The following is a 15,831-nucleotide window of genomic DNA, read 5'->3' on the forward strand; positions in this document are numbered from 1 at the left end:
GTCTGCAGACACGTAATTTTTAAGATAAACTCACAAAGTTCCCCTCTTTGTCTTTCCTTTTGCTCTTGCTTGCTCTCTGCAGAACACTTCAGGTTCAACTGAAGTGTTATTTATTCACCTTTCCAGCACAAATCATTCACAAGTGGCCTGCAGGTTCCTGTTAGAGAAATGAGAACTCCCAAACATGTTATTGCTCTGCTTATCACCTGACAAAGACAACCAAAAATTGTTCTGTGGTCATTTTGACGTTATGCAATGGGGGCTGAATGTGTCTTTGTTCCAGTCACTAAAAGCACTAAAATACTACTTTCTGAGAGCTGGACAAAATACTGCCCTTGGAAACACATGTCTGTCTCAATCTTGATGTCTTTCTCATTTCATCCAGTTCTGGAGGAATATTTTTAGGTATTGAACTTAGCCCTTCAGAATGTCTTGTGGTTTCCTCTAGGATGGAGCTCAATAAATTACTCTCTTCACAAACAACCAAAGTGGAGTTGGGTGGTTCGGGTCTCCTGCAGGGTTCAGAAGTTCACAGCACAAAACCCCTCTCAGTGTCCATCTTTCCCGGCAAAACCAGCACTGGTTTGCAGGGATGGGGTCTGCACCATGGATGCTTGTAAGTGCCCAGGCCAGTACTGCCCTCTGCATCAGCTTTAGAGCAGAGGAGCTGATCCTTACATCCCTCCTGTCTGTGACACCTCTGTCAGGATTTGGTCAGAAACCACTTCCAAGAGAAGCATGTGTGCTTACACATGCACACCCACCTGCCCCCCTATGCACACACACCAGGAGCATCCAAGTTTGTGAATGTTTTACTCTGCTGCCTTAATTAAATCAATATTTTTTATTACGTGGGTCTGTGTTCTTTCTTTCAACACCTCTGTTTTTAGGTTATAATTCCTTTATATCTTCATTGTTTTTAGTAATTGGACAAAGTGTTTCCCAGCTTAACTTTTTAGCGAATGGCAGGAATCCCAGCAGCCGTGTCATGGGGCCAGGGTTTCAGTATTTCCAGAGACATGCATTTGTCTAGGATATTTATGTCATATTTAGCTTGGTTACTAAAAGCAGAATTCTAAGACTGGAAAAAAAAGTACTTTTCTTTTTTTTTTTTTTTCACAGTGTAGCTTTATTTCTTATAAATGTGAGATTAAGTACCTCAGGAGTGATGGGTTTGACTGCACTGCAAGAGGCTTAGGCCAGGGTTCTGGCAGCTGAACCTCAGCTCAGTGGGTCTGGGTGGGGGGTTTCACGCAGGGTGGTAGCAGTGCAGTGTGAAATCCCTCTCCTCAAAATCCCTGGTGTAGGAATGAGGCCTCACCAAAACATGGAACAGCTGGAAGAAGCCCCCCAGACCTTTTCTCATACCCTCCTAGGCTGAGCTGAGGTCTATAATCAGAATCTATGCTATGTTTACATGGGTCCTCCTTTATATTTTCACCCAAGGAACAAACAAATCAAACTCATCTTAGAATATCCTGCTCTATCCCTACAGATTTGTAGGGTTCAATGGGCAGAGGTCCCAGCTGACTGGAAGCTGGTGAACATCATCCCAGTTTTCAAGAAGGGCAAAACGGAGACCCCCAGAAAGTACAGGCCTGCCAGTCTCACTTCAGTGCCTAGCAAAATCATGGAAAAAATATTCTGGGAATTATTGAAAAGAAGCTGGAAGACAATGCAGTCATTGGTCACAGCCAACTCAGCTTCATGAGGGGGAAGTCCTGCTTGTGGAAACTGAACTCCTTCTGTGACAGGATAACCCACTTGGTTGATCTAGGAAAGCCAATTGATGTAATCCTTTTGGATTTCAGTAAAGCTTTTGATACTGTCTCTCACAGGATCCTTCTGGAAAAAATAGCCATCCCACAGCTGGATAAACACATTGTGCCACGGGTGAGCATCACCCATGGTTTGGGCTCAAAGAGTTGTAGTGGCTGGTGTGACACCAGACTGGTGACCTGTCACTACTGGGGTTCCACAGTTGAATGTTGACATTCAACATCTTCATTAATCATAATAACTTTGGTGCAGAACTGGAAAGGACAGTGAGCAAGTTCACCAACAACATTTTATTGGGAGATGTTGATTCCCTTGAAGACAAAGAGGTCCTGCAGAGAGACGTTGATGAATTAATTAGAGAGATAGGCAATCATCAGCTGTATGAAATTAAACAGGGGCAAGTGCTGGACTCTGCACCTGGGTTGAGCAAGCCTAATTGTGTGTATAAACTGGGGAAAAAGAGGCTGCAGAGCAGCACTGTGAAAGGGGATCTGGGGGTCCTGGTTGATGGCAAGCTGAATATGAGTCAGCAGTGCCTGGGGTGTATCAGGCACAGCATTGCCATGTGGGCAAGGGAGGGGATTGCCCTGCTCTGCTCTGCACTGCCATGGCTTCATCCTGAAAATTGTGTATATTTTCAGATACAAGGCATGGAGGCTAACATGAGCTCTTCAAGTTTCTGACAACCTTTGCTGCTCACTAAAGCTACAGGATTTTCTCTCTGCTTCATAGGATCAGGCCCAGAGAGTTTCCAATACAGCCATCTCAGCAGCCTCTCTAAGGATATATGCAGTATGGTATGCACCCAAATCCTTGCTGCCCCTTTGCTGCTTTTTGTTAAAACTAATCCCTTGTACAAAACCAGGTGTGATGTGCTGATGTTTCTTATAAACCTCTATAATCCCTGTACACTTGGGTGATTCTCAGTGGAACTGTGATTGCATATATTTTATCCACATTACAATTCTACATTATCAACTTCTATACCTGTTAGAATCACCTACCATGACAATTAAAAATGCTTCTGCTTTGCCAAGAGGAAGCTCTGGGTGCCTTGACACTGAACATGTGAAACACAGTCTGAATGAAATGGGATTTTTGTATGTGGGCATCTTTCAGGATCAGCCTTTAGGGAGATATCCAACTTTGCACATCCAGCATTCTCTATGGTAAATGTACTTGCAAAGTTCCTCATCTCCTTTCTATCAAGAATAAACATTGCTGAAAGGTATGTATTCCTAATATCAAAATAATGGCTGCTTGCGAGAAGATGAAAGTTTCACTCACAAAATGAGATCACAAAGGAGAAAAAGGATGTTCAAATTAGGACCAAGGCTTAATCTGAAGTACTGATGGACTTGAGAGGGCTTTGGTGCTTCAAGACTGTGTGTAGAGCCAGGTAGCACAGTGGCCTTGCATTGCAATAAGGCAGTGTTCAGGAGCTGGGGTAAGCTCTGCTCAGAGACCCAGGCTGCAAAACTTGGGACCAAGGATTATGCACTATTTGCTCTTTGGAGGAAAGGTGTACAGAAAGGGGCACACAGAGTTCAGTCCTTGCTCAATCTAGTTTTGAAATATGAGACTTGACAGCATCTGGGTGACTAAATCCTCGTGACACTTAGATATGGCTCTATCTGACTTGTTGGATTTCCATTTTCCCTGGCAGCTTGAGGTGCTTCTCTGCTTGAGTTCACCACTTTTTCAGACTCAAGAGGAAGGTGCAGCTTTGCACCATATTTATGTCTGCCCCTGAACTCCTCAGAATAGATACTTCAGCTCTCTGGGAAGATTGTGTTGCTCACAAAATGCTAATGGAAGTTACCACTTTTAATGCAACAACAGGGAAACTGTCCTCCCATGCTTTCATGTTTGCTTTTTCTTTCATTTTTTTTCCCCCATGATGTAATAGGGGCAACATCAATGTAAAAAGTTCAGTTTTAGTTCCTTCAGTCTCCCCCAGCACACTGCTTATGAAGGTATCTTACTGAACAGGCCAAGATGGACACAATTCCTTCATCTTGTCCTGAAGCTGTGTGAATATGACAAAAATTTCACTAGAGCAGTGTGACAGCATGGTTCTATGACTTGGGGTGATCAGAAAGGAGGGTGGAGCCATGGATTTTTGTCAAATAAGTGCTTTACATCAAACAAGTATTAGATAAAAGGCTGAAATCATCCAGGGGGACTGATGACTCATTCTAGGTAGCTGTTAACTCAGTGTGTTAACATTGAACAGATCACTACCTGAAGCACTTTAGTTTCTGATTCCATTTTGCTTAGCTTGCTCTGTGTTGAAAGCTGCTATGTACAGCCTATCACTTGGGAATTTTGTTGTGGAGGCCATAAACCTTTGCACCTTCTAGGTTTTAAATCCTTACCTATTTTATGAGATATTTTCCTTGATCTTTTCTGCCTAGCTTTGATAAAATCTGTATCACTGATGTATCTTTATGTAGGGACATTCTTTGGAGTAGTAATATTTTAAACATGCAAACTCTCAGCTGTTGTAAACTTACAAAACAGCACTGTGGCATGGGGATAAAGGGGAAAATATGGAGCTTAGGCAAGAGGCCTTTACCTTAGCCCTGCTTCTGACTTTCCTCCTGCCTTGCTTAATGTCCTTGAGGAAGGCCATTTCCTTCTGGACTTTTCTTTATTCACCCATTAAAGATGATAAGTCTTGCTCTACAGGAGTGTTGTGAGGTTTAATTAGCATTCTCTGGAAGCTCTCCAGTCCAAAAATATTTGAAAGGGGGCATGAGCTGTGGGCTATAGAGATTAAGGAAAAATTATCCTCTATCTTTTATGTCTCTCTCCCCTTCATCTTTGACTCGGGCTCCATTGGATGCAAAAGGTACTTGTTAAAACAAAATAAAGCTAACATTACAAATAAAGCAAGTAGCATCTACTGAATTTCAGAGTTGAACTGGTTTATTGGGCAATTAAAGTAAGACAACAAAGGCTACAAGTGGGACTCCACAGCTAGGAGTAAGAGCTGGGAGAGGAATGAGGTGGGAAAAAAAAAGGGAAGGAGATAAGGTGGAGTTGGGCCTATCCTATGTTATCTAACCTCATCCTGGCTATAAAATATTAGACCTGGTCCAAATAGAGCAAAAAGATAATTCCAGACTTGACTCCTGCATGTTTCTTTCATCTGTTTCTGCAGTGTGTTGGTCTTTAGCCATGGTCAGAAGGAAACACTGCATTAGATAAATCAAGTGTCATACTGGAAAGTATGAACAGATGTATAGACAACCAGACAAGTGAAATAATCATTTTTTCACTGCTCAATACTGGTAGCCCAATGCCACACTTTAGGACAGACTAACCAGATAAAATGGAAAGAAAGGCAAGTGGAATACTAGAGGTCTATGAACTATGGATTAAGAGGGAATTTTGGAAGAATGGTGTTGGATAGCCTCCTTTCAGCACATCTGCTTCCCAGACAGTCCCCAGCCTGCAACATTTCAAGAGGCTTCTCCTTCTGTGATGAGGGATTCTGCAGATGTCTCCCTTGAATGTAAAGAAGTTCCTGTTGGCCCATTTCTCCAGCCCATTTCTGTCCTTTAAAATGGCAGCCTTGCCCTGAAGCCTGTCAACTGTTCCCCCCAGTTTCAGGTTATCTGCAGGCTTGATGAAGGTGCACTCCATCACTCACTTCAGGTCTTTGGCAAAGATGTTAAACAGAATAAAGCTTCCAAACAATATATTTCTTCCAGTTTCTTATAATTAGGACCACCTTGTAGTCAGTACATTTATTTCCAGCAAGAATAGGTGCCAGTTAAAAGTGTCTATTGTACTCCAGGCAGGTGTCAGCTGTGGAAAAATAAGAATCTTTTACCACTTAACCAGCTATATTAAAATCTATGGAAAAATGGCTGACCAAAGTAATCAACCTCTGTGGTGGCCTGGTAAACAGAACACACACACCCTGAATTGCATCTACACTATAAATTATACTTTCTTATCATATTACTTACTAACCATTGCCAATTAGGAGGTAGTTTTCTTATATTGCATCACTAAAGAGTGCACTGCTTGGTCAATTATCCCTGGGTGAACTGAAATACTATAGCTGATAGCCCACATTTTTATGCTGTGACATTTATTTAATTTTGTGTGCATGTGTCTATAGGCACATTGGGGTGGAAAGCCTCTAATGAGAACAGTTTGTTGATCCTCTGAATTTTGCATGTACTTGCTTGTTCTTATTAAGCAGGCACTCTGGTCCATGGAAACAATCGAAACCACCTTTCACATTTCCTTTGAACCAGAGCCTTGCTTTCAACTGAGCATCCTCTTGCTGTAATACCTCATCATACGCACAGTAGGAAAAAGCACTTGCACATTTCTCTCCCTCTGTGTGTATCCCGTGAAAATTTGCCAGGCACGTAATCATGCATGTGTCATTACAAGCTAGCAAAACCCATTTAGGCAGTCTTTATTTATTTTTAAACGAGGTGCTCCGAATGCGAGGCAGGGCCTGGGCAAGCAGCAAAGAGCAGTGCAGACACAGGAGTGATCTGTGGAGTTCTGTGCTGGCTGGGAAGAGAATTCCTCTTGGCATGGGCCAACTCTGATCAGAAAAAAAAAAAACAACAGCATTATATTTATATATTTATATATATATATATATGGAGATCTGGAAGCCAGATAGCCCCACTGAGCCAGAGCAGGACTCTTGCTGATAAAGATCTAATCCCAGCAGCACATCCCATAGTCCCTTGAGAAGTCTGAGTTTCCAGTGATTAGTGTCAAGCCTCAAGGGGTTTCCAGGATCCTTAGACATTCATTGGAAAACAAGGAATTAACTATGGGAAACTGTAAGGCACCAGGAAAGAAAGGCATAGCACTTCTGCTAGCTGAGTCGATCCTAAGGGTTTGGTGTCTTCCTCCTCCCTGCCCATAAGAAATGTATTGAAAAGCACATTTTCAATCTTGTTTCAAGGGCACAAAGAAAGCACTTTAATTCTTGTCAGGATGTGTAATATATTGGGACTAGAGACAATAAATATTTGTATCCTTAGGAGTTATGAGCCATATTTAGTGGCAGTGATGAGTTTTTCAAGGCAATCTAAGTAAGTAATGACTGAAACAGAAGTGGATCAGAGATTGTATAAAAAATTTGGGCCTGATTCTGATCTCACTGTCAGTTTACTCTAGCTCGTCATGACAGCCTGAAATAAAAATACCCTCAAAGTTTTATAGTGTTATGGGGTGCTCTTGCCCTTATTACTCACACAATCAAGTGTGGAAGTGCAAGGCAGTTTAAATACCATTTCTATTTTTCTGCATATTTTGCTGAGTTTTTTCAAAATTGATTTTCACCCTTTAACTGTCAGGCACCAGCAGTATTCTGTATTGTGTTGCTTTCCCGGAACAAGGGAATGACTTTGTTTCCTGGAGAGATCTGTCTGTAGAGTTGGTTAGATAGGACTTTAAAAAATAATTAAGTCCTTAAATGCAATTGAAAAAAAGTTCTGAACTATTGTGTGCTTGATTCTATCTAAACTACTTAAAGAATGTATTTACATACAATTTATGGCAAAAATGATAATGACAGAAGATTTGGAGCCTCTGGTGGGTCTCACCTGCTTGGTGCTGATACATTTGGGTGCATGTAAGAACAGCTCCACCACTGTGCTCTACAGGGCATAAAGGACTAGATGTGTTAGAGGTTTTCACCAGTTCAAGCTGTTGGAGATTTCTGCTATAGCTATGAGTTGTTGCCCCTTTCAACAAGTGTGACGACATGGCACAGAAACAACATTCCCAGAAACAGGAATTTTGGTTTGGTCCAGTTCACTGGTGTAGTTGAGGGCAAAAAGAAGTAGTGAGCTTTGTGTACTTTTAATTTGGGTAGTATGGAGTTTTTCAGTTTTTCATTACTCAGCCTCACTGGAGGGACAATTTATCCATTTCTTTATTTATGGCCAGATTGACCTCTACTTAATCTTTGGCTTGTGATCCCTAAAGTCTCTAATCTTTTTTGTCCTCTGCTTAGCTCTGTTATCATGAGGTCTTTGAAATCCTGCCTCTGAATTCATCTGGGCTGCACTTGTAGCTCTGGGTGATGATGGTGGTAGTGGTGTCATTGATTAGCTGCAGGCTTCTCTATCTGAACTCAGCTAATAAGAATTTCTCAATTTCAGCAGATGTCTCTGCTCCACTGCCAAATGGGGAGTTTTTGGACTAGTGATGTGAAAGTCTAGAAACTTGCCACTTAGTTCACCACCTGGGGAGTTTCTCTGATGGTATTAGAGCAGTTCAGCAGAATGCAATTTTATGAAATGCTGTATGTTCTCTTTTTGTTCTATTAGTATGAAAAATGCTTTTAAAGCCCAAATAAAAAAATGGATAGCCATACAAACACAGGCATTAAAAACGTCTCTCATGTATGCTTATCTGCATATCTGCATCCCCAATAATATAAAAGCATTCTCATTACTACAGAGTGGCTAGATGAAGTACTAAGCCCTGTGCAGTCCAGATTCCTGATTCCCAGGTGCAGAATCTGGCACCTTCCCTTGTTGAACTTCATATGGTTGGTGATTGCCCAGCCCTCTAATTTGTTGAGGTCTCTCTGCAAGGCCTCCTTATCTTCGAGGGAGTAACAGCTCCTCCCAGTTTTGAATCACTTGCTTAGCACCTCTTCCATTCCCGTTTTCAAGTCATTTATGAAGGTGTTGAAGAGAACTGGGATGAGGATGGATCCCTGTGGTACCCCACTAGTGACAGGTCACCAGTCTGATGTCACCCCATTCACTGTAATCCTTTGCACTTGACACATGAACCAGTTGATCACCCATGGCACGATGTGTTTATCCAGTGTGGGATGGATCTTTTGTCCAGAATGATCCTGTGATAGGGAGTATCAAAAGTGTTACTGAAATCCAAAAGGATTACATCAACTGGCTTCCCTTCATCAGCTATGTGGGTTACATTGTCATAAAAGAAAATCAAGTTATATCAGCAGGACTTTTCTCTCATGAAACCATGCTGGCTGTGACCAGTGTCTATGTTGTCTTTGAGGTGTTTTTCAATACCTCCCACAATAATCTTCTCCATAACTTTACCAGGAAATGAAATGAGACCAATAAGGCTGTACTTTCTGAGGTCCTCCTTTTATTCTTTTTGAAAACTGGGGCAATCCCAGCTTGAAATCAGCTGGGACCTCTCTAGAATCCCAAGATCTCCCAGCAGTGTCAAAGCCAGAGAATAAAAGAGATGCTGCCATTGCCCTGAGGCAAATAAAGCTGCAGGAGAGTGGTGGTACTGTCACAAATACAGAGGTCAGGCAAGGAGGCAAGGTTGGGATTTAGGTATTGCTGAGCATTTTCTGTGGTTGGGATGGCTTAACCTTCGTGCTCCCAGGTCTCCAGCTGAATTGTTTGAGGCCTGCCTTGTCTCCTTTTTGAGAAAGAGAAACCCAGCCTAGAGGTCTCCTATGTGCTGTATCAAATTTAATTCAAAGGACAAGACAAAATGAATGCACTGAGGGCCACTGGGGAAAACTAAAATATGCACCATGTAGAAATCTTAAGTCAAGGGAGATTCATTCTGCCTGGGGATTCAAGATATGATTTTGTTTTCTGAAATGTTTCTAAGATTGAGCATAGGGATTCTTAGATCAACACAATCAAATAGGAAAAGGGCATGTGGTACAAACATCAAGGTGCAATATAGTGGGCATTTACTTCAGTTTTAAATACTCTTCTAGGCAATAACAGGCGATGTGCTGAAAATATGGCCTGACATAAGGATCCTTTCATTTTATAAGCCCACTTGAAGTTTCCATCTTTATAGTGTACTTTAAAAGAAGCAGTAATCTTAATCCCTACAATCTTGACCTCAAATTATATTTTAGTGTTTTCTCCATAGCGAAAGAGATGTGATGCAGATGGCATTACCTCATGTAGATCCTTATGGCAAGTTATGTTCCTTTGCTACATGCACACTAACTCTGGAAAGTGCACAATACCTCTTTTAGGGCTTGAAAAAAATTCTGAAATCTGAGATAGGAAACCAGATAGGCCAAGAACACCTATATTTTATGGAAATCTCACAGTGAGTATGTATTGGGCCAGATCTTTGGACAATGTAAGACTGGTGAAACTGAGATACAGCCTTCTTTTCTTTTGTGGTTAGCAGTGTTGGATTATTACTCAGGAAATGAAGGTTGAACTGTGAATTCTGCAGCAAGCCTGATGCAGCTGTGGGCAATCCAGAGCTGCCTTGGTTTCTGTGTGCAAAATGCTTACTTCCCTGGCTCACCTGGGCACACCTGGGTGTGCTGCTATGGCAGTAGGATCAGTGTGGGTGTCCACAAAGATCACACACATCTGGTTAAGGGTTGGTATTTTTATTTTCTGACATATTTAAGACCTGCTTTGTAGCTTTCACTTTGGTCTAGGAGTGCCTTAGTACAAAATCCTAGGAACTCCTGGTTATCTGGAGGAAAACAAACCTGTTGAAAATTAACCTTTTTTTTTTTTTTTTTTTTTCCTTAAGTAAAGAGTGCTAATGATGGAAAACACCAAACCTTGGTCAAATAAGAAAAATAACCTCTTTGAGGCAAGCCTCTTTCCCATAAATTGAAACCTCTGAATGAAGTGCCTGCCAAAGAATGCTCTCTTCCTGGAACACAGGGAGCAGAAAGCCAGCAAGTTGCTTTGAATGTGTTGAACCGAATTTTAACAGCTATATCTACTTCTAGACTGACCCCAAGCCTGGCTTTTTTCTTTTCCTCACAAATACTACTACTGCTTCTTCCAATTCATTGGTATATTCCTAAAGGATTGCACATAAACTTGGAGATTTCTGGAAGAAAATATCTTGAATATGAAGCTGATCATAAAGCTACCAAAACCCTAATAATACTCCCTGCCCATTCTTGTGGTATAAAAATATAACTAATGTTAGTCCAGTGAACAGCAAGTGAGACCCTGGAGGGCTCTCTGGAAGTCTGTTTTGGCTATAGTATTACTTTTCCCTGTTTAACTTTGTAAACCTGTAATTGGCAATAAAGGAGACCGCACTTTTGCTTTTTTAACTAATATTTGTTTAAACCTTACCATAAGGTGCACATAGTGGTCTCTTTTGTTTCCAGCAGCATAAAATTCATAAGCAGAGACCAATTTATCATTCAAAAAATTATTTTGTGTTTTTAACCTAAAATGTCCAGCTTCACAATGTGTTTTTAAGAGACCTAGCCAGCTTCACAACGTGTTTTTAGGAGACCTAGCCAGCTTTTTTTCACAGCCCTTCAGTGCTCTCTTGAATATGGGGGCTACTGTGTGGGATCTCATACTGGAAGTAAAGACCCCTTTGGAAAAAGACAGAGACCTGTTCTCAAGACTTATATCTGTGTTGGAGTCAGCCAGGCAAAGATGCCTGGTCTTGACTGTTCTGCCATGAATCTGAAGTTACTTAATATGTTTATTTTAAATGTGCAGCTACCTCCATACAAATATAGACTGAGCAGAGCATAGTGTTTGAAGCAATGTGTCTGTATATCCTGATCATGCACGCTTTCAGAGAGGCTGTTTTCTCTTTGTAGCTAACAGGGATTTTGCATTTTTATTTTTAGAGAAGCAGCAAGAAGATAGCTCTTCTAAGGTAAATTAAATAGGAAAAGAGACACAGAACTGAAAAGACAAAGGGCAAATATTTCTGTAGAGATATACACAACATTGGTAGTGAACGAGTAATATTTACAGTGAAAGTGAAAGCTTTTAGTATTTCCAGTAATCTGTTTTTTGTTGAAGAACAGTCATGTCTTCCGGTTCCAGTTTTAATTTTAAAAATCATATTTTCTGGTAAAAGGTTAATATACAGAGAATTTAGGTTTGCATGTGTTTCAATGTTTGTGGTAAGTAGTTTTCACATAATCCACTCATCCACGATGCATATTCTTTTAATTATACTGAATTTTGCCTAGTATGCAGTGCTAATGCTATACAAAAAGGACAATCATTTTAAGTAGAAACACACTAGAATCCAGGAGGATAAACTAGGCAAAGAACCCTGGCATATTTGCTGTGTTCTATACACTTTTTAAAGCACCCTGAACTGTACTCTTTCTATGTCGGGACATTAGACTAGATGCATCTTTAGTTTGACCCTGTTACAAGAGTTCTTATGTTTCATGTTATGAAGAGAAGAACATCTGGAAATAAAAGCTTTGTCTGAGGCTGGGCTGAGATTCTTGGTTGCCTTTTAAGAAAAATATCATGTTGATTGCTTTCATCATGTAAATATGAACAACAGGAAAAATCTGTCAGCATTTGCTGAGATGTTGTGTCATAGCAGATAAAGTTTTTCTCAGCTCTGATTTCAGACTTTAATAGTGAAACCATCTGTTGAGGAGCCCATTTGTTTTGTTTTATTTATCACAGCGGATTATCTCTTCAGATAATATTTCACAAGATCCAAGGGAAAGCAGTGATAGATTTGGCTGCCTAATTCATCAGCTAAAATGAAGAACATGCTCCTTTGTTGTCTTACAAGTGTCATTTAGGAGACTTGGACCATCATTGTAGCAGAAACCCAAGGGAGCATAATGACTGCCTCCTTAGCTGGCACTGGCTCTCTGGGACACGACTAAAGACTTCCAGAGGCAAAATATGAGGTTAGGATGTGATAAAGGGCCAAAGCAGCCTGGCTGAGCAGGCTCCCACGAGCTGTGGGTAGCACACCGTGGAAGCCATTGCATTACATAATGGGAAGAGCTCTGGTTTACACATAGAATATTGCTGCACTCTGTAATCATCCCCTTCTTGTCTGAGTTCAGTGGCAGCTTTGAACTTGCTGATTGCTTTGGCAGGAGTAAATAGGAGAGAAAAGAAGGGATTACAGAGCAACTGCCATTATGGTGGTAAGAAGCTTTCCCAGTTGTGGGAGGCTGACATTCCCCTAACATCTGGAGATCATCCCTCACATCTGGTGGCTGCTGACTCTTCTCCACTGTAGCAGAATTTCTTCAGCTCCTTGGCACAGCAGGTGCTCCCAGCAGGAGTCTGCCCTCTCGTAGCTGTGTCCCACTGGCTCTCTGGCTGCTGTCCCCAGTGCAGCACAGGAGGGACAGGGCAGACAGAAGGGGTCTGCTGGCACAAATTCTGTGGCTGTGAGCACTGGGGCAGGGACAATTCAAAGGCTGATAGTGCTCAGGTCATGCTGTCTCAGAGGTCTGTCCTCCAAGATGATGCTAGTGCATCCCCCCTGCCACCAAGGGACAGCATGGGAATGATCCCTTGGCTCTATGGAGTTTACTGAGGAGGCAATTTTCTGTCACTCTTGAAATGAGTACATGTACAATGTAGATAAATTTATTTAAGGTCTGTTTGGTAGCTCGTGATACAAACAAAGTGATGCAAGCAGGCTGGAGTTGTTTAAGAAACTCTTCTCTTAATCCATTGCAGGTGTCATCAACAAAATATTTGCATGAACTAGAGTAAGGCAAGGACCTATATGCCTGGAAATGCTGAGATAGGCAGGATTCTCCAGGAATGACAGGCAAGGTTGTCCCATTATTCTGCTGGAGAAGGAGCAGAGGCAAGTCTTGAAGTAACCCAGAAAGAGAATATCTCCCACTGTCTCAGACACTGCAGTGAATGCTCTTACCCTTGCCCACGTGAATGAAGTCTTAGTGGGTGGCAGCACCAGGTCGGCAAGTTCTGTCAGGCAAAACGGAGTTGAGAGAATCCAGAGAGGCACAGCCTTTTGCCTCCTTGGAACAGGTGTTTTTAGAGGATTTCCTGCCCTGGAAGACTCTTTCTGTTGAAATTGTCACCAATTTAATGAAGTGCAGGACCATGTTGCTGAGAGGCAGCTGCCTGCTGAAACACACTTTTGTGTCCCCCAGCATTTTTGTGTCTCTGCTATGATTCTCTGAATCTTCTGATTTAAATGTTCAAGTGTAGTTCTCCTTTTGCCCAACATGAAGTTTTAAACTGACATCTGCCTCTTTGACTAATGTAGTCCTTTTTCCAAGTGCTTAAGTGATATCTTAGGGAATTTCAGTGTTTCAGACAGAAACATTTTCATACTGTTTATCTGTCTTTTCTGTTTTTTTTTTTTTTTTTCGCTTGCGTGCCATTCTCTTCTATTTATTTGAGCTATCGTCAGGCACCACAATTTTGGTATAACTGATATTCAGTATTTTTCTGATCCAAGGCTTTAAGTCATATATTACTCCACGGGATTAGCCCTGCATGAAACCGCACAGTCCTGGATTAGACATTAAGAATATGTATCATGTTTTAAAAATTCATTTATGCAACTATTGGGTAAAATTAGACTCAGACAAGCTGTTCTTGTCACAAACCCATGAAAGTTCTCAAGACCTTCCCCCCTTAACCAGAGTTATTTGCCTGCAGGCATGAAGTTTCCACAATAGTACAATGGGAAAAACTCTTTTGTGGTCAGTCAGTAACGTGTAGTTTTGCGAGCGGATTACGAGGTTTCTTATCACCACATTATATTATTAGCAGCACTTCAGAAATACTCAAGTAAGTTGAAGTAACTTTTATTGGTGTCGTACTTCTGCACTGACAATGAATTTCTGGGCTCAAGTGTCAGATGTCTTCTGTCCCACGGGGACCCCAGACAGTAAGTCCCAGACATCTGGACAGCATCCTCATGGAAGAGATAGTCTCTATGGGTGTGTAATGGAGCCTGTGTAGGGCACGAAAGTGGTTCCAGATTGAAGGATGAGAAATGCATGTTCCTGGGAAATGATACCACAGGGCTCAAGTGCAGAGACAGCAGCTAGAAAGGGACCATAATTTTACAGTCTGTGCTGTCAATTATAATTCACAGCATGTTCCACAATGTCACACACATAAAAAGACTCAGAGACTCCTGAGAGATTTCAGTTTCTTGCTGCTCAAAATAATGTTTTCCTTCTCCTTATTCCTGGAATTATTTGCCTTTGGAAAGGTTATAAACATGCTAATATTAGCGGGTTTAAAAAAATGAAACGTTCTCTACCTGAGTGACTAGAATTTCTTGCGATATTGTAATATAATTTGGAATTTAGGTCCAGATCCACAGATATATTTAAATCTCTAACCAGACACAATTCATTCTGCAGCTCCATTGTGGAAATAGTTACTGTGATGGGAGTTTCCTCAGACTAATGAACCAACAAGCAGTAGAGAGGCAGCAAAAGAGGTTCAGCTACAAGAGAAATTGTGCAGTCAAGTGACCTGAGCTCAGACATGTGTCCAAAGTCCCTCTCCTAATGGCTTCTTCAGTCACAATTTAATGTGCACTGGGATCCTTGGCCCTGTGAACTGCACAGGCTCCACAATTGCCTCTTTCTTAATGGGCTTTTCTAGAATGGGCCTATTCAAGATTAAAGAAAAAAAAATTTAATTAAATATGCATGTCGAATTCAGTGGCTGTAAAACGTGTCTGAATCACAGTCCTGGAGACCAAAATCCTCTGCTTTTCCACAGAAGTATTCCAGTTCTCCCGTGCTGCCCTACAGAGTTGTGGTAGTCCAAACCTGAGAGGAAAAACACTGGAGAAGTTGAAGGGTGCAGTGTGTATGTCTGTTTAATCATCATTTGCATCCCTAGTGAGACTGTCAGCAAAGCAGCACATAAATACCACAGTTGGTATCTTTGCTTATTTAATTTATGTAGTTAGTCACTGTTACAGGAAACAAGACCACTGAAGTTATAGCTCAGTCATCAAAGAGCATTCAGTGACAGCCATTATCAGGACCATTTCGATCTCTTTCAAAGCTAATCTTGCAATATGACAAGAAGCAGTTATGGAAGGAAACCTTAACTTTGTTTCCTCTAAAATGTAATCTACCCACATGGCTGCTGCTTTAACAGGGTGTCTCCTAAGGGTCTAACCTGTTTAAACTGGTAGAGAGAATAAACTTTAAATGGCTTTGATTTTTAAGGCATTATTGAGAGGAAGAGGCCAAGGGTCTGATTTTCCTCTTGCACTGTGAAAATCAGTCTCAAACTCATCCCCCACCTTCTCAGCTCAGCTCTTCATTTTCTGTATCTGTACCCATCGAGAGCTGCTGTGAAG

The sequence above is a fragment of the Sturnus vulgaris genome, chromosome 3, assembly GCF_052056855.1.
Source record: "Sturnus vulgaris isolate bStuVul1 chromosome 3, bStuVul1.hap1, whole genome shotgun sequence".
NCBI classification, from domain to species: Eukaryota; Metazoa; Chordata; class Aves; order Passeriformes; family Sturnidae; genus Sturnus; species Sturnus vulgaris.